We start from the raw sequence: 20000 nt of genomic DNA on the forward strand, positions 1-20000 counted from the left end.
TTCATTGGCGAGCAAAGCTTTATGTTTTGGGATTGTATTGAAAATGTAATGGAAATTTCAATTTCGTTCCGTTTTAATCGTTTATATTTTACTTGCCAATATAATTGAAAGAATACAATTCAACTATCGTAATTTTAAAAAAGAAATAATTTTATTTTTAAATGAAAAAAATCAATTTAGTAAAATAATTGTATTAAACACCCCCAGCCTTGTCAGCAAACCTGTAAACCTATAAAAGTTAACATTTCGAATGTAAACAGTGATTTTTCGATTTTGTTAGCGCTTCTTGCCGCAATTAAAGACAATTAAAACGGAACTAACTTTATTTCCATTCTATTTTTTAAACAACCCCCAAAACATAACGCTCTCTTCCAGTTATAGCCAAATTTTTTTTAATTAAATAAAACAGGTCAAAATAAACAGATAAGCGCATTTTCTTTTACATTTTTCTTACAATCATTGTCATTTAACCAACTGCAGGATATCGTTACTTTTGTGGGGTTGTTTTGAAAATGGCACGGAGATTATAATTTCGTTCCAATTTAATCTTTCTGGTCGAGCCTATTTCGAAAGCCTGTCTTATCATAGATTTGAACTACAAATAATTTATTACATTTTGATTATTACTATCTTAAGACTTAAAGCTTATATTTATTTCATTTTTCTATTTATATATTGAATTAGTTATTTCCAGTCTTATTTAAACTTAGTGCTTTCTTTAATCCGGTTTATAAATTTAAAAGAGATATAAATAATAAAATAAAAAGGTTATGTAATTTAAAAGAAATACACGTACTCACAAAAGCAGAACTTTTTTTACACATTTTTTTCTTTAAAACCATAACAATGAGACTAACAATTACCTAGATCTTAGTAATTATTTGTTTTAATAGAACTGTTTTAATTGTACTGTTTACTTAGTTAACCTAAGTTGGTATCACATTTATTTTACATTTACTTTTTTTTTTTAATTATTACTTTTAGACTGTGACGTTTACACCCGGAAGTAATGAGTCACACGTAGGTCGCTTTTATTCATTCCTTTTGGTCAAGATCAAAGTGTAGTATCTGTTCCTCAGATGCTGCACTTCATTTTCTTGTTCTCTTTCGGTGGAGGAGAAATCCTTCACGACTGAGACAATTTTTATTTTTGTACCTTTTCTCCACGTTAAAAAACGACCCTGGTGTCTAACTCTGTCCCGTGGGAAGGCATAGTAAATAGGTAGGTGCCGGGAAAACTCGTCCCGGGAAAACTCGTCTCCGGAAAACTCGTCTCCGGAAAACTCGTCTCCGGAAAACTCGTCCCCTTTCGCTAGGTAGGAAAACTGGTCCCTTATTGAATAAATATCGATTGAAAACACATTTTATGATCGTTCTTGAAGGAGATATTGTTTTTTAAAATAAACTATAGCCCCCCCCCAATATTTTAAAAAAAATATTTTTACTTGTTTAATGTTTTTTTGTGTTTTTAATAAAAGCGTTTATTATGTTCATAAACGAGACCGCATATTTTTTTTTATATTAATATGAAAATAATTTACTTATATACTGTTGCTTATAAAAGGGTAAAATCGATTTTTCTACCTCGCCGACTATGTTGTTTATTTAATTTATTTTGAATCGTTTATTTGGTAAAGAAAAAAAAAAAAAACAGAAAACAAACAAAAAACATGTCGGTCGAGTGTTACGGGAGAACGAGGGGGTCTTGATAATCGCTAAAAAAAATAGAAAATTAAAGAAATTACTGAGGGAGATTTGGTTTTAAAAAGAAAATAATAAATTTTAATATTTTTTAAAATATAATTTAGAGAGAGAGGGGGGGGATAAAACCTCCCTTCGAAAAACAACCAACAAAAAATGAAATTAAAAAGATTCTTGATAAACGATAGCGGAGTTTTCAATAAAATTGATTAATAAATTTATTTAGTGATTACTTTCTCTCTTAATGATTGATTTTAGAATTTTGAAGTAAAAATTTAAAAAATTAAAAATGAGTTAACGAGAGATTGTTAGCACACATGGCATCTCGCGCCAAAAAAATATTTCGCTTTTAATTTATTAGTTAATTTTTGCAAAATTTGACAGGACGACAATAAATGTTGATAATTGATAAAATCATAATTTTAAATAACGCATGAGTGCATTTGGTATGACAGAAAACAAAAACATAACAACAAAAAACTATCATAATTAAAAAACAAAACCAAAAGCGTAACGAAGAATCGAATCGCTCCCTGTTTTTTAATTTTTGGGTTTTGTTTTTTTTATTGTTTTTATGACTCCAAAAAACATCGTTAAAATAAGAACAAAAAAAATTTGTAATTAACTTTGTATGAACATAATAAACGCTTTAAAATAAGTTAAACCACTAAGAACTTAGCCAGTTAGGTAGAAAACGGACACTTAGAAAATCGATTTTATTTAAAAAAAAAAAAAAAAAAAAAAAAAAAACATTAAACAAGTAAAAATATTTTTTAAAAAATATTATGGGGGGGGCTATAGTTTATTTTAAAAAACAATATCTCCTTCAAGAACGATCATAAAATGTGTTTTCAATCGATATTTATTCAATAAGGGACCAGTTTTCCTACCTAGCGAAAGGGGACGAGTTTTCCCGAGACGAGTTTTCCGGAGACGAGTTTTCCCGAGACGAGTTTTCCCGAGACGAGTTTTCCCGGGACGAGTTTTCCTAAATTCAATAGGTACAATATAATTGTTTATAATTGTACTATTCAGAAATATTATTTATAGTTCGTCCATTTCAGTTAGTATACATTTCCTTTACGCTTAATTAATTTACAATCATTAATATCGTTAAACAATTCCGTTTAAAACCGAAATTATGCCACCCAAACGAAGTAGAAACGAAAGTGAGGAAGAAAGAATGGAAAGATTGGAAGCTAATAGACTAAGAGTTGCTGCAATTCGCTCCAATGAAAACAATTCAGATAGAGAAAGACGTCTAGAACTTAACAGGATACGTCAAAGAGAAAGGAGAGCAAGACTGTCAGATTTGGAAAGAGAAACCCAACGTGAAGCTAACAGAACTAGACATGCTGTAAGGCGGTTAAATTCATCACAAGATGAAATTCAAGAAAGGCAAAGATATGCACTGGAAAGAGAAGCAATATTACGATCGAATGAATTATATGAGGTAAGTAGACGTACACAAGGTCAGTTGAGAGTGGCTCAACGACATTAGAATGAATCGGAAACCCAACGAAGCTTTCGCCTATACCAAGGGCAACAACGAGAGGCTGCATGGAGAGAGAGTATGACTTTGCCCCAGCAATTGACAGAAAACGAGGCAGCTAGACAACGAATGACTGCTTTGAGACACCATGAAATAGAACACTGCAATAGAAAAGGATTGCTCTACAACAAAAATGACTCTCTCACTACAGCTGATATAGGAAAAATGGACAAAGTATGTCAACATTGCTCAGCTGTAAAATTTAAAGGAGAAACCCCTGGTTGTTGTTGTTCTTCTGGCAAAGTTGTGCTTGATAGCTTTCTACCACTGCCTCAGTTGCTTCAAGATTTGCTCTCCGGCAATGGTCCCATCTCTAAAGATTTTCTGCAAAATCTACGCAGTTATAACAATTGTTTTGCAGTGACATCATTTGGTCACAAAATTGCAGCAGTACATGGGTGGAATCCTTCTTTTAGAATTCGAGGCCAGGTTTGCCACCAGATTGGGAGTCTTTTACCACCTGAAGATGAAACAGCAAAGTTTATTCAAGTCTACTTCTTGGATAGTCTGGAAGAGGAACTACATAATCGGGGACGTGACAGTAGACTCAATAGAGACATTCTCCAAAGTCTGACTGAATTTTTACATGAGAACAACAGCTTTATTTGTCAGCTGAAAACAACAAAGGAGAGGATTGAAGAAGAACACTTGATAGAACATAAAGTTGTCATAAGGGAAGACCGAAGGCCGCAAGAAGAGCATCCACGGCGATTCAATGCTCCAACAACAACGTATGAGATTGGAATATTAATGGGGAATGAACCAACAGCTAACCGGGATATTGTCTTGCGTTTTAGAAATGATACATTAAAATGGATCTCCGAACTACATCCCCTCTACGATACTTTAATGTACCCGTTAATGTACCCCTATGGTTCTCCATCTTACAACATCTACATGAAGGCATCCAATGGGCGAAAAGTTACCCAACAGCAATTTTATTCATACCATTTAATGACTCGGCCTGGAAACTATTTTCTCTGGTACCGAAGGCTATTTCAACAATGGCTGGTGGATGTGTACTGCAAGATTGAAACAGAACGTTTACAGTTCCTGAGGCGTGAGCAACAGACCCTGAGAGCTGACAATTATAGCAACTTGAGAGATTCAATTCTTAGGGAGGATGGGAATCCAGAACAGTTTGGTCAACGAGTTGTACTTCCGGCAACTTATACAGGAGGCCCTCGATACATGTTTGAGCGTCAAAGTGATGCCATGGCATATGTTCGGCGAATGGGCCGAGCCGACCTCTTCATCACGTTCACAACAAATCCAAAGTGGACAGAAATTACAGAAAATTGTCTTCAAGGGCAAGACCCTCAGGATCGTCCAGATATTGTTGCCAGGGTTTTCAGGCAGAAGCTAAAAAAGTTACTTGAATTTATTAAAAAGGGAGGATTTGGCAGGTTGAGGGCTTTCCTGTACAGTATTGAATATCAAAAAAGAGGACTGCCGCATGCACACATCCTCACCTGGCAGGCCCCAGAGGACAAACTTCTACCAGAAAAAAATGGATCTCTGCATATCTGATCTTCATGCTAAAGTGATGGCACATATGGTGCATGGACCTTGTGGACCATTTAATCCAAATTGTCCATGTATGATTGACAACAAATGTTCCAAAAAATACCCAAAAGAATTTCTTCAGTGTACCGAGCAAGGCCAAGACTCTTACCCCAAGTACAGGCGAAGAAAACCAGAAGATGGAGGCCAGACTGGTACAATAAGGATGAAGAGAAATGGTCGGTATGTTAATCAAGAAATAACAAACCAGTGGATTGTTCCGTACAACAAGGTCCTCCTTCAGCAGTTCAACGCTCACATTAACGTAGAAATGGTCGGTATGTTAATCAAGAAATAACAAACCAGTGGATTGTTCCGTACAACAAGGTCCTCCTTCAGCAGTTCAACGCTCACATTAACGTAGAAATTTGCAGCTCGATCCAAAGCATCAAATATGTCCTCAAATACGTGAATAAAGGATGTGATCAAGCAGTGTTTGAACTACAAAGAACTGATGGAGCAGCTAACCAACAAGGCCAAGTACAAAGTCACATTGTGGATGATATCCAGCAGTTCCAGAATGCAAGGTATGTCGGCAGTTCAGAGGCGGCCTGGAGGATATTGGAACATCCCATCCATGAACATTTCCCCCCAATTGTACAACTTTCTGTTCATCTTGAAAATGGGCAGCGTGTCATGTTCTCCGCTGATACTGCTCTGGAACGAGCCCAAGGTCCACCGCCTGCCACAACTTTGACAGCATTTTTTCAACTCTGCCATGAGGATGACTTTGCAAGGGGTCTCAAATACGTAGAAGTCCCTGAGTTTTACACTTGGAACAAATCGACAAAGAAATGGATGAGAAGAATGCGTGGGGTACAAGTTGAAGGTACTGAAAATGATGATGTATGGAAGGCACCATGCATTGGGAGAATCTACACGATTAGTCCAAAAGCAGGGGAGTGTTATTTCTTACGCCTGTTGCTCAATGAGGTTGCTGGTCCAACTTCATTTCAAAATTTGCGAGCATACAATCGTCAGGTGTTTGAAACATACAGAGCAGCGTGCCTTGCTCGAGGCCTTCTAGAAAATGACCATCACTTGCATCAAGCAGTAGGAGAGGCAAGTGCCACTCAATCACCTTCAAATTTGCAAAGCCTATTTGTGATAATTTTAACAGCCTGTGAGCCAAGAAATCCTCTTGAGATCTGGATGGCTTTTCGTGATGTAATATCTGAAGACATTCTTCACAGATACAGGCAAGAAGTTAACAATCCAGAAGCAGATTTTAATGAGGATATCTACAATAAAACTCTTTGTCTAATTGAAGAAAAAGTTCTCCTTATGTGCGGTCAACCATTGGCAAGCTATGGATTACCTGCACCAACGCAAGGGAGAGATGAAAGACTCGCGAGAGAGTATCAACGTGAAGTTACTTATAATCTTGAAGAACTTTCCCTACAAGCAGAAAATATGCAAGAAAAACTGACCGATTCTCAAAGAGAAGTTTACAATTCATTCATGGCAATGTTGGAAGCACAAGGTGAAATGAACAAAAACATGATGTTTCTTGATGCTCCAGGTGGTACGGGCAAGACTTTTGTAATCAATTTGATCCTTGCAAAGATTAGATCCATGAGAAAGATTGTGCTTGCAACAGCATTCAGTGGCATTGCTACTACTCTACTACAAGGTGGCCGCACTCTTCACAGCACTTTTAAAGTACCCTTGGATACTCATCGAATGGATCAGCCAGTTTGCAAAATTACTGGTAACTCAGCCTTGGCAAATGTAATTAGAGACACCTCTGCAATCATTGTAGACGAAGCCCCAATGACGCACAAGAGTGCTTATGAAGCAATTGACCGAACACTGCAAGACATCACAGGAAACAAGAATCCCATGGGTGGCATTCCAACCTTATTTTGCGGTGATTTCCGTCAAATCCTCCCAGTGGTTAAAAATGGCACAAGGGCTAACATTGTCAATGCAAGTTTGAAACAATCCTATCTCTGGAGGCACGTTATAGTGAAGAGACTGACTACTAATATGAGAGCCTATATCTCTGATAACACAGCTGCAGCAGACTTCTCAAAATTGCTTCTCCAAATCGGTAATGGTCAGTTTCCTATCACTTCTTCACCTGACACAATTAAGATTCCAACTGCGCTTGGTAAATGTGTCGGTAATCAGAAGCAACTGAAAGACAAAGTGTACCCAGACCTGCAAAACAATGGAAAATCACCGGATTGGCTTGCTGAGAGGGCTATTATTTCGCCATTAAACAGCAATGTGAATCATTTGAACAATTCAATAATGGATGAATTTCCAGGAGACACAAAGCAATACAAGTCAGTTGATTCGGCTACTAATGAATATGAAGCTGTTCACTACCCTGTGGAGTTTTTAAACTCTTTGGAGATATCTGGAATGCCTCCACACATTTTAAATCTCAAAATTGGATCGTCAATCATGATTCTTCGATCCTTGGAACCGCCAAAAACAACAAACGGAACCAGATGTGTTATCACCAGATTGCACACCAATGTACTTGAGGCCACCATTTCTTGTGGTCCCTACAAAGGCGAAACCATTCTACTGCCAAGGATCCCCTTAGTTCCATCGGACTCAGAACTTCCATTTAAATTCCGGAGACTCCAATTTCCTGTGAAGGTGTGTTTTGCAATGAGCATAAACAAAAGTCAAGGTCAGACATTTAACACCATTGGCGTAGACTTGACATTAGACTGCTTCAGTCACGGTATGTTCTACGTCTCCATCAGCCGGACAGGAAGTTCAGAAAAACTCTACATTCTGGCTCCAAATCAAAGCAGCAGAAATGTAGTTTACCCTGAGGCTCTTCAGTGAAAAGTTCGAGAAATGGATATGAGGAAAAACTGACATGATCTGATTGTGGTAAGTTTTTAGTATTGAATGTGCAAGATAAAATTTAAGCAAGAGTTGAAAATTACTTCAATGAAAAATTTTACTATGTAACATCAAGTAACCTTCCTTTTGATGAAAATGTTTTGTGAAGTTCCTGATTGAATTTCAGTCACTACAAGAGGTAGTTAAAATGTTAATCACCTTATACAATCGTTGCTCTTACAACATCAACTTACTGGAAAGGTGCCCACAGATTTTGGTACCCGAGTGCGCAACAAAGCTCCGTGCGAAGCACGGGTATCTTTGCTAGTATATATATAAATGGCAAAAATGTTATATTTTACTAATTCCAAGATTTTACAATTTATTTGTTTCAGTATATAAAAGTGTTCATTTCTTGGCAGCACTTGTTTCGTAGTGCAGAAATATTCATATAATTATTATGTCATTTTTTAATTTTTTACGCCCTGACTCATCATAAAAATTTGAATTTGTGGCAGCCTACCTAGATGACATTGTAAAAATAAGTAAAAGCAATGAGCAACACACATCGAATTAAATATGCAAAATGAATTTGATATTATTGATTGGAATTGAAGGAGAGAATATTATTGATTGGAATTGAAGGAGAGAATATTATTGATTGGAATTGAAGGAGAGAATATTATTGATTGGAATTGAAGGAGAGAAAATGCGATTTTAAATTCGTAGTAAAAGAAACTAAGTATCTGGGATAGAGCAAACACTTCTATTCAGGACCTTGTTTGTTATTTGCCAAAACTGGTGAGAACAAAATCACTGCTCAGCTACTTTGAACTTGACAGACTGAGCATGCAATTCTCTTGCATTCTTTATTACTCTTTTACGAGGGTTGCTGGCAGTACTTTAGGTGGCTTCAGTCTCAGTACATCTATTATGCTGGAAGCAATGGGATTGACCTTTACTCCTGATCTGAAATGGAACACGCACATCAAATTTGTTGCCAAGGTCGCTGGAAAAATGGTGGGATCCTTCTACCTAGTAGATATCTCACTGCTGATGCAATTCTCTATCTATATAAAAGCCAAATACGTCCAAGGATGGAGTACTGCTGCCATATCTGGGCAGGAGCTGCTAAAAACTGCCTATCCGGCCTTGACAGAATACAAAATAGACTTTGTAGCCTAGTGGGGGATGGCATTTTATCTTCCTTGCAACCGCTCTCCCACAGATGGGACGTTGCGAGCCTGTCGTTGTTTTATCGTTACTTCTATGGGAAGTGCTCGTCTGAGCTCCAATCTCTGGTCCCCCCTCGCCAATCTTTCACGAAAAACACCCGTCTAGCTGAAAAGCACCCATCTAGCTGAAACCAGTCAATAATTTTCCCCACTCTTTATTTGTGCCTAAATCAAAACGTAGATTCCATGAACAAAGCTTCTTTCTTAGAAGTGCATGACTGTGGAACTCTCTTCCGTTTTCCTGTTTCCCACCTGACTACAACTTGGATGTCTTCAAATCCAACATAAACAAATTCCTGATGAACCGTCCCCTTAAGTAAGACACTTCATCAGATCTCCATTACTAGCAATTACTACGATATTATCCCATTGATTACTGTACACACAATAACCTTTATCCCCCAGTGGCCTCCGGGCCTTCATAAGTGGTGACTTCCATGTAAAAAAAAAGAAAAATAGTGATTTCTGTGTGCAATGCCAGCAGCACATTCTAGAGAGAACCACAGGTGGCTATTAAGTTTTTACTGAAAATTTTTCGAGGGTATGAAACGGTCTATACCTACAATTAACCATTCCATCAGGTGTGATGCTATAGAGGACACATTCTTTTTAAACATAGAATGCAGAAATAGATTCAATATAAATATATGAAGCTATCCAGTTAGCCATAGAGAATAGATATACTGTAGGATAAAGATTTGTGTAGGTACTAAGTTGCAGCGCATATGGTTGGCCTGTCAGGGAAAGCTAAAATGTAAAAAACTTGGGTTTGTAGATGGATTCTTTTTATATGTGGCATTAATTTGCAAATGAGGGGAATAGCTGCTCTGTGAAGGACGAATTGGAGAGGACAGAGAGTTGAGTGTTTGAAAGTTGAGAAAACATCGAAGGAGATTTGTTGTTGTTGTTGTTGTTGTTGTTGTTGTTGCTGCTGCTGCTGCTGCTTTTGTTGTTAATTACGGTTTTAGGAAAAGGAGTTCTGCCAATTTTCCTGTCGGGGTTACAACATTAAAGCCAATTCTTGTTTATTGTAAAAATGTGGGGACCCTTTCTTTTTTTTTACACAGGAATCATCACTTATCAAGGCCTAGAGGCCACTCAAGATCTGGGTTAATGGGTATACATTAGTCATTGTGATTATAGCGTAGTAAACATAAGTAGTCGGAATTTTGTAAATTGGATTACTTAGGGGGATAGTTCATCAAGAACTTGTTTACATTGGACTTGAAGACAATCAGATTGTAATAAGCTGGAAAGCAGGTAATCAGAAGAGAATGCAGTTCTAAGAAAGAAGCTTTGTTCATGGAATCTGCATTTAGATTTAGGCGCAGATAAAGAGTGGGGGAAACTATTGATAGTGGTTTTGGTACGATTATTAGGAGTGCACTGCCAAAATTGACTGATTAAAAAGAAAATAATATTAAGGACGTTTTTCGTCACAATGTGATTGTATCTACCCAATAATTTACCATCAAGCTACATCTGATAAAACTGATATTATCATAATTTCCTTTTTAAAAATTAAAACTAATTAAAGATAGATCAATAATAAAATCCAAAAAAAAAAAAAAATTTGGTGAAAATAAAATATAAAAACAATAATAAAAAAACCCATCTCATTTTTGTTAAAAATCAATAAGTTTAATTAGATTCCCTAATGATAAATGAACTCTCATCTTTTCCATCTTCTTCATAATGGCGAATATTAACATCATATCTAAGCATTAATTAGATAATCAAATTACTTATTCACGTCGCACTATTGAAATCTCTCTCGCTTAGAAATTGGATCCTTTAAAGTTGCGTCTTTTCTCCGGTTATAAAACTTGTTTGCTTTCTCTCACTTAACTCCCTTTGACAAATGACAAACCGAACTTCCTTCTCTTCCCTGCTAACAATAATGTCGTTATTCAGAATGAAAATTAATTCGTTTTTATAATTAAAAATCAAATTAAGTGAGTAGCACATTTCTAGAACTGTTAACATTTGATTCGGTGTAATATTTGAGAGAATTTTTCTAGAAACTTTATAACCAATAGTTACTCTTCTGTAGGTACTGTGTAACTGAAATACCGATTATATATATATATATATATATATATATATATATATATATATATAAAACTACTTCATTTACTCACATAAATTTAATATACGAAAGTATAGATTTATGCGTAAACTTTAAGTATTTACTTCAAAAGTGCTCAATACGTAGGTAGAGCTAGTTAGTAATTTATAAAATATATATGGCGATTAAGCTACACTGAATATTCTGCGATTCATCCACTATAGGATTCGTCAGGCTTATGCACGCCCTTATATATATATATATATATATATATATATATATATATATATATAAAGGGCGTGCATAAGCCTGACGAATCCTATAGTGGATGAATCGCAGAATATTTTTATAGAACACCCCAGGTTGGTCCTCCAACCCCGACGTGACTTCAGAAATCAAAGCTGCATCATCTGGGAAACGCTTTCCTTTCAAAAACAACTTAATGGCTGGGAAGAGGTGAAAGTCAGAGGGTGCAAGGTCAGGAGAGTAGGGAGGATGGGGAAGGATTTCATAACCACACGTCCATGCTTCTGATATGGCGACATGCGAGTTGTGGACCAGAGCGTTGTCCTGCAGGAGGAGGGTACCTTTGCTGATCTTGCCCCGCGTCTTGATTTTGATAGCTTCCCTTAATTTCCTCAAAAGTGAAGCATAATAGGCTCCTGTTATTGTGGTACCGATTGCCAGGAAATCTGTCATCACTACTCCGGCGTGGTCCCAGAAGATTGTGAGCATGACCTTGCCAGCAGAGGACTGCACCCTTGCCTTCTTTGGAGGTGGTGAGTCCAAGTGCTTCCACTGCATTGCCTGGGCTTTGGTCTCTGGATCATAGTGATGGACCCAGGTTTTATCCTGTGTAATCAGTCTTTTGAAAAACTTTGACTCCTCTTCTTGGCATGTCTCCAAATTCATCCTCAAGCACTCGATGCGTTCTCGCTTCTGGAATGTTGTGAGCAACCTGGGAATCCATCTGGCAGACACCTTATGCATATGCAAATGGTCATGAATAATAGTTTCCACAGACCTTGTACTAATCTTGACATCTTCAGCTATTTGGCGAATAGTAAGGCGCCGATCTTCCAAAATGGCAGCCTCAACTTGACGGACAGATGCCTCATCAATGGCAGAGGGTGGGGGGCGATCAGGTCTGGGAGCTGTTTCCACAGACTTACGGCCATGTTTGAATTCCCGATGCCAGCGTTTTACAAGGTCATATGATGGGGCATTATCACCATAAGCTTCTTTCATTTCATCAAAAGTCTCCTATGGTGTGCGTTCTTTCAAATACAAAAACCGGATCACTGCTCGACATTCAACAGGCTCCATTTCACACCTGACTCAGTTCAAACACCTGTAAAACAGAAACCACAATTAGTTCAGAGCTGTAATTTGCCACATAATCCGTAGAGATATAAATCATTGCACATGCAAAATTTTAGCTAGATCAAACAATTTGAAGTGGGTCAGGGGCATTACTTATTGCAGGCCCTCATAATATGGTTAAGTGGCAGCTTTAATCATTTAGAACTGCTTTAAAGTTCACCGCTCACTTATTTTTCGACCACATTTCAAACAATTATTACAGTTTATAGAGCACTTTCTCAGCTATATTGTGAAAAAAAATTTTCAATTTTCGTTTCGTAAAACAAAAGTTATGATGAATTTTCTAGTGTTCAAAATCGTCAAAATATGTAAGGAGACTGATTTCCATAGCAACCTACGCGACTAGTTGCTACTAATTCACTGTTGTCTCGAAGAGAGATGTAGCAAGTGAAACAGAGAGACCGAAAGCATGAAAGGGAAATAATTGGAATGATTTTATTGAAAGCAGACGAGTGCCGTACATTGTTATTACATATGTGTTTATGGGGGCAGAAAAAATAAGACTGAAATTAAACAAAGAACAAGTGAATTTATTAGAAGCCTGGAAAAATCATGGATTACAATAGAAAAATGCGAGCATGAAAAAGTAATATGGTTAAGCTTAAATATGGAAAAGTTAAGGACTAGTTGTTAAAACTGGAAAAGAAAAGGACACGATATTATAGTAAAAAATATAATAATTTATAACTTAAAATATTGCAGTATTAAGAATTTTTTAAAATTTAATTTATGAAATTATATAATCTATTCTTAATGCTGAAAAATTTTAAGTTATAAATTTATTATAGTTTTTACTATAATATATTGTCCTTCTTCAATTGTAATATATATATATATATATGTATATGTATATCTATAAAAGTGAAAGTGTCTGTGTGTCTGTCTGTGTGTCTGTCTGTGTACATTTCCCTACGCAATAACTTTGTCAATTTTTAGTCTATAGACTCGAAATTTGATAGACAAGGTACTGAGATTTGGGAAAATCTTTGTGATAGGTTGTCGGCCAGACATTTGGCGATTAAGGGGTCAAAGTTCAACGATTTGACTTTTGAGAACTCTACCAAACGCCTCCGATAATTTTCGGTCTAAACACTTGAAATTTTAGATATAGATTCCTTTGACATGGATCTAACTTTATAACTTGATGTGAGACCAAAACAACCGTTTTTTTTTTTTTTTTTGCTCAGCATACACCTCCAAACACCCGGACAACACCGGGCACCCATGCTAGTATATATATATATATATATATATATATATATATATATATATATATAACTGGAATTGTCTGTGTAATTGTGTGTGTGTTCATTTCCCTACCAAACTACTCTATCACTTTTCAGTCTACAGACTCGAGATTTGACATAAGGGGTATTGAGAGTTGGAAAAATTTTTAATCGCGTTTCCACCAGAAATTTGGCTGTCAAGGGGTCAAAGTTCAACGATTTGACCTTTGAAAACTATGCCAAACTCCTCCGCCAATTCTGGGTCTAAACACTTAAAATTTTAGATGTAGGTTACTTGGACATGAATCAAACTTTTTAATTTGATTTGAACTAAAAAAAATAAATGTTAAGGGGTCCAAATTGGTGTCAAAGTAAAAAAAAGTTGACCTCTGCAACCACTACGAAATTACTAAGCCAATTTTTGGTCTAAGCATTTAGAATTTTACATAATGTATATTCAGACATAGAGCAAGCTTTTTAATCGATTTTTGGCTGAAAATTTGGCTGCTAAGGAGTCAAGGTTCAAAAGATTTTACCTTTTTGGTCTCTAGCAAACTCCTCCACTAATTTTGGGTCTAAACACTTGAAATTTTAGATGTAGATTACCTGGACATGAGTCAAACTTTTAATATATATATACATATGCACATAAAGTTATGAACAGTATATAGGGCCCGAGCAAAGTCGGGCTAAACTGCTAGTATATATATATATATATATATATATATATATATATATATATATATATATATATATATATATATATATATCAGGTTTGAGATGTTCAAAAGTCGGAACTAATGAAGGTTGTTAGATGGTGCTCAATAAAAATAACAAAATATTTTTTTATTAATTATTTGTAGGTAAACAGTTACATATGGTCGCTACAAATAGCCATCTGTTTCAGAAACAGATGGCTATTTGTAGCGACCATATGTAACTGTTTACCTACAAATAATTAATATATATATAAAGTGAGAATGCATATGTATGTGTGTGTGTATGTATGTGCGTTAGGACACTTCTCAACCTATATATTCAATTACTTTTTGATCTACAGGCTTGAAATTTGGTGTATAGATTATTCAGACATATGATAAATATTTAATCGCTTTTCATCCGTAAAAATAGCTGCTAAGAGGTCATCAGATTTTTATCTGTCTGTCAAATGTTTCAAGGGGTTTGAAAAGACTTTTTTAAAGTACGTGGCAATCTGGTCTAATGGTTATCGTACTTGATTCACTGTCTTTAGGTTTTGGTTTCGATCTCAGCTCAAGTATGTTTTTTTTTACTTACAAGAAGTGTTTAAAAAAACATAATACACATGTCTAAGTTTATTTCCGTTTTTTTTACTTCATTTTTTTTTTTTTCAAAAAATTTAAGGTTATATTAAATTAATACTGGGCCACGCTGAGTACGTGTTTAGTAAATATAAATATATATATATATATATATATATATATATATATATATATATATATATATGGGTACATGTTTAGTATATATATATATTTTTTTTAAACACTTCTTGTAAGTAAAAAAAACATACTTGAGCCGACGACATCTCAACCCGTTGTGTTGATGTTTCTAACATGTGCATATCGTTGGATATCGTTTATTCCCCCAGGGAGCTGGTTGCATTCCCAGGACGTTCCGCAACCAAGTAACTCTCCCCGGGAAGCGATAGTACCATATATATATATATATATATATATATATATATATATATATATACTAAACATGTACCCATATATATATATAAATATATATATATATATTTATATATACTAAACACGTACTCAGCGTGGCCCTGTATTAATTTAATATAACCTTAAATTTTTTGAAAAAAAAAAATGAAGTAAAAAAACGTCGTCGGCTATAACTGGCTGGCATGGGTCACTTCTTGTCTTCATTGCATCGTTACAGGCATCTTTCCATCGGCGGCATTAATGGCATGCTGGAATTTAACGCTTATACAAAAATAGCAAACAAATGCATTTTTATCAAAATATAATTTATTTAACATTTAACAATGAGGAGCATATTTGTAAAAAGACCAGTTGAAACCAGACGCATGCTATGTTGCGTCCGCTGACTCCAGAATGCAAGCGTCGACTGTTTAAAACTAGAGAATTATATTTAATTCTCTCTTTCAATGGAGAAAGAGAGAGAAGGGGAGTGAGAGAGAGACAGAGAGAGAGAGAGAGAGAGAGAGAGAGGGACAGTCATACATAACGTTTAAACATTGTTTCGTTTTTGTATCCATGAGTTCTTTCAAATTCTAAGGTCATATATCGTTTTGATTTGGTTCAATATCATAAACAGACTCATTCTTGGCTTGAGTCATAGCAGAACATTTTCAAAATCACAAACACCTGCTTAACACATCTGAAATGCACAATTCTTGAGAGCACCTGTTTCGTAACACAGAATCGTTCATGTAATTATTATGTCAATTCTTGAATTTATTTCGCCCTTAACTCATCAGAAGAAAAAGCACTTATTAACTTTAAAAGAAAATAAAGGAATATGGGCATGATTACAAAATCCGAAAATTGGAAGAGAAGTTGCAGTCATTTTTCAATGAGTTACACCAACTTTTAATTTTTAAAGTTGATAAGTTCCTTGTCTTCTGGTGAGTTAAAGGCGGAATAAATTAAAAAAATTGTCATAATAATTACATGAATGGTTTTGTGCTACGAAACAGGTGCTGTCGAGAATTGTGCATGTCAACATACTTAAAGAAATAAGCAGTAAGATGGTCAACATCTTGAAATTTGGAATATAGAATTTTGTCATATATATATATATATATATATATATATATATATACATAAATATATATGTATATTTTAGATTTAGTATATATATATATATAAATAGTATATATATATATATACATATATATATGCATACATATATATATATATATATATATATATATATATATATATATATATATATATATAGGGTTGATATGCCATAAAAGAGTAAAGAACTAAACATTTGAAGATATAAAAATCTTGAAGCATAGACTTTTTCCAAAATTACTGAATTCGACATTAAATCACCCAAAAAGGGTTGATATGCCGTAAAACAAACCAATCAAACCAAAATGAATAAATATTTGAATATATAAAGATCTTCAAGAATCAAACTACTTTCTAAAATCACTGCCCAAAAAAGAAACACACGCGTAACTAACACACTGCAAGTTGGTTCCAGAATTTTACTGTTGAGCAGGAAATAGTCAGGAGTTTTCTCACCTTTGTCCAACTTCAGGCCATCGAGTTAGAGAAGCCCATTTCACCATGATGTCCAAAAGGATACGTCATCACTGTGTCTGCACAAGTGAATAAGTGGACACAACAGATCTCCAAGATTATCGTCTATTTTAGAGTCTTTTTTTCACTAAGGGTCATCCTTTATCAAGGCCAAAGGTTCACTCGAGTGTCGACTGTGAGACAACACCTTGGTGATCAGTAATGGCGGAACTTGGGTAAGGTTTAATTATTTAAGAGGATTGCTCAGCAACAACTTATTTGCATTAGATTTGAAAAAAATTTGCTGGGAAGCAGCCCCACGGTAGTGTGTTTTATGGACGGACAGTTGTTTAGTTTTAGGCACTGATAAAGAATAAGAGATATTATTGACAATTGTTGTAGCTATGCAAGTGTTCGATATTGGGTTGTAGTTATACAAGTATAGAACTTGATTATTTAAGGGCACGGCTCAACAAGAGCTTAGATTTGAAAAAGACCATGTTATAGTCAGCTGGGAAGCAGTCCTATAGTATTGTGTTCTCTGTTTTTTTTTTTTTTTAATATAATCAAGAGTAGAGCACGTGCAAAATACTCCAGAAACTACAGCTCCTCTCCTCCCTTAAAAAAAACATTTTACTCTTCCGGCAAATTTTTGAATGCGCATTCAGCAGTGTGACTGGCGACATTTTCAGGCATTCTTGTCTGGATGGAATTAAATATTAACTGCTATCAAGTGTCTGTGGTTTGCCATAAAGAAAAGATGATTTTGAGTTAAAATTGCATCGAGATGATGTATTGTTAGCATCGGCCATTTATCCATTCGAAGACCAGAATCAATATGCTGACCAATTCCAAAAAGACAATGCCAGATTAGCAGACTGACTCTATGAGGTTTCATCTTTCCTAATTATATCTACACATCGATCATTTGCGTTTCCTGTTCTATTTATCACATTCATTATTAGCCAAATAAATGATCCTGTCGGCATCATCATCATCATCATCATCATTGGAAAGTCCTGTCATCATCATCATCATCATCATCATCATCATTGGAAATGATCCAATCTCATCATTATCATTGGAAATGATCATGCCATCATCATTATTGAAAATGATCCCATCATCATCGTCATCATCATCATAATTATTGAAAATGATCCTATCATCATCATCATCATCATCATTAGAAACGATCCAGTCATCATGATGATGATCATCATTGGAAATGATCCTATCATCATCGTCATCATTGAAACCGATCCAATCATCATCATCATTGAAAACGATTCAATCATCATCATCATCATCATCATTGAAAACGATCCAATCATCATCGTCATAATTATTGGAAATGATCCTATCATCATCATCATTGAAAACGATCCAATCATCATCATCATCATCATTGGAAATCATCCTGTCATCATTCCCCTCCTCTTCCTCATCATCATTGGAAATATTCCTAACATCATTTTCAGTATCAGAAATGTTCCTATCGTCACCTTCATCATCATTATCATCATCATTATTATCATCATTGCAAATGATCTTGTCATCATCATCATAGGTTTAACGTCCATTTTACATGGAGGCTGCCATTCGATGGCTTTAAGCAATTAACTTCCCAACTAATCTATCTCTAATTAAGTCATTATATATATATATATATATATATATATATATATATATATATATATATATATATATATATATATATATACACTTGTGCCCGATATTATTCATACCCCTCGGATCTTTGAGATTTCTATAAGAATATTGCTCAAACCAGAAGGTAGACAATATTAAAGGGATTTCAAACAATAAATCAAGCATAAGCATTTAATTTAAACTCAACAAATAAATAAATTATGCAAGTTTGAAACATTATACAAAGAAAAACAATAATCCCACTAGTTCAAAATTATTCATACCTCTCTTACTAATAGTCAATAGCATGCCCTTTATTCTTAATAACTGCCTGTAACCGTTTTGGATATTTTTCAACAAGGTTTTTACAAGCATCAACACTGATTTTTGACCATTCTTCAATGCAGTAGTTCTCCAAATCCCTCAAATTTCTAGGTTTCCGCTTTTTAACCTCAGTTTTCAATATGTGCCAGAGGTTTTCGATAGGGTTCAGGTCGAGACTCTGGCTAGGCCATTCCAAAACATTAATTTGATTATCCTCAAACCATTTCTTGACTATTTTGGCAGTATGTTTTGGATCATTATACTGTTAAAGGACCCAGTTTGGTCCTAAATGGAGCTTCTCCGCATCCTGTCTAATGTTTTTCTGGAGTATCTCCAAATATTGCTCCTTCTTCATGGTTCTATCTATCTTGACCAAACTACCTGGACCACTAGCCGAAAAGGAGTCCCAAAACATTAGGCTACCACCACCATGTTTCACCGTGGGTATGGTGTTCTTTGGGTTGTAAGCTTCTCCTTTCTTCCTCCTTTCTTCCTCCTTTCTTCCTCCAAACGTAAGAAGCATCCATATGGCCAAACAATTCAATTTTTGTTTCGTCAGTCCACAAAATACTTGAGAAAACGGACTCTGGAGAATTCACATGGGTCCTAGCAAACTTTAGACGTGCTGCAAGGTGTTTTCCGGTGTGCAACGGAGTCCTTCTTGATCTTCTTCCTTTCAGACCATTTTCATGCAGAGTCCTTTGCAATGTTTGCCTTGATATTTTTATGCCAGAAGACTCCAGATTTTCTAAAATGTCCTTAGTAGTGGTGGTTGGATTTGCATTAACACTTCTTACAATATTCCTGGTGGCTCTAGCAGACAGTTTCCTTTTCCTTCCTCTACTAATCAAGTTGTTTGTTGTGTGGTGGCTCTGGAATTTTTTGATGATGCTCTGTACTGTTGCTGTAGGGACCTCAAATTTCTTGGAAATTGACTTGTAACCTAAACCATCCTTATGTGAATTCACAATTTTAGTCCTAAGATCATTACTAAGCTCTTTTTTCTTCCCCATTCTCATAATTTTTATTCTTTTATTGGTTTTCTAGTTGATATCATTTTAATTTCTGAAAAATGCAAAAAACGAAATGAAATTAATCAAAGTTTGTATAAAAGCATTCAAAATAAGAATCAAACAGGAAACAAACAGTCAGAAACTCGATTGATACGGAAAAAATAAGGGGGTATGATTATTTTTGAACATTGCAGATTTTATAAATAGCTGTATA

Source organism: Euprymna scolopes, chromosome 20 (assembly GCF_053919585.1).
Source record: "Euprymna scolopes isolate OS-2025 chromosome 20, ASM5391958v1, whole genome shotgun sequence".
Taxonomy (NCBI): domain Eukaryota; kingdom Metazoa; phylum Mollusca; class Cephalopoda; order Sepiida; family Sepiolidae; genus Euprymna; species Euprymna scolopes.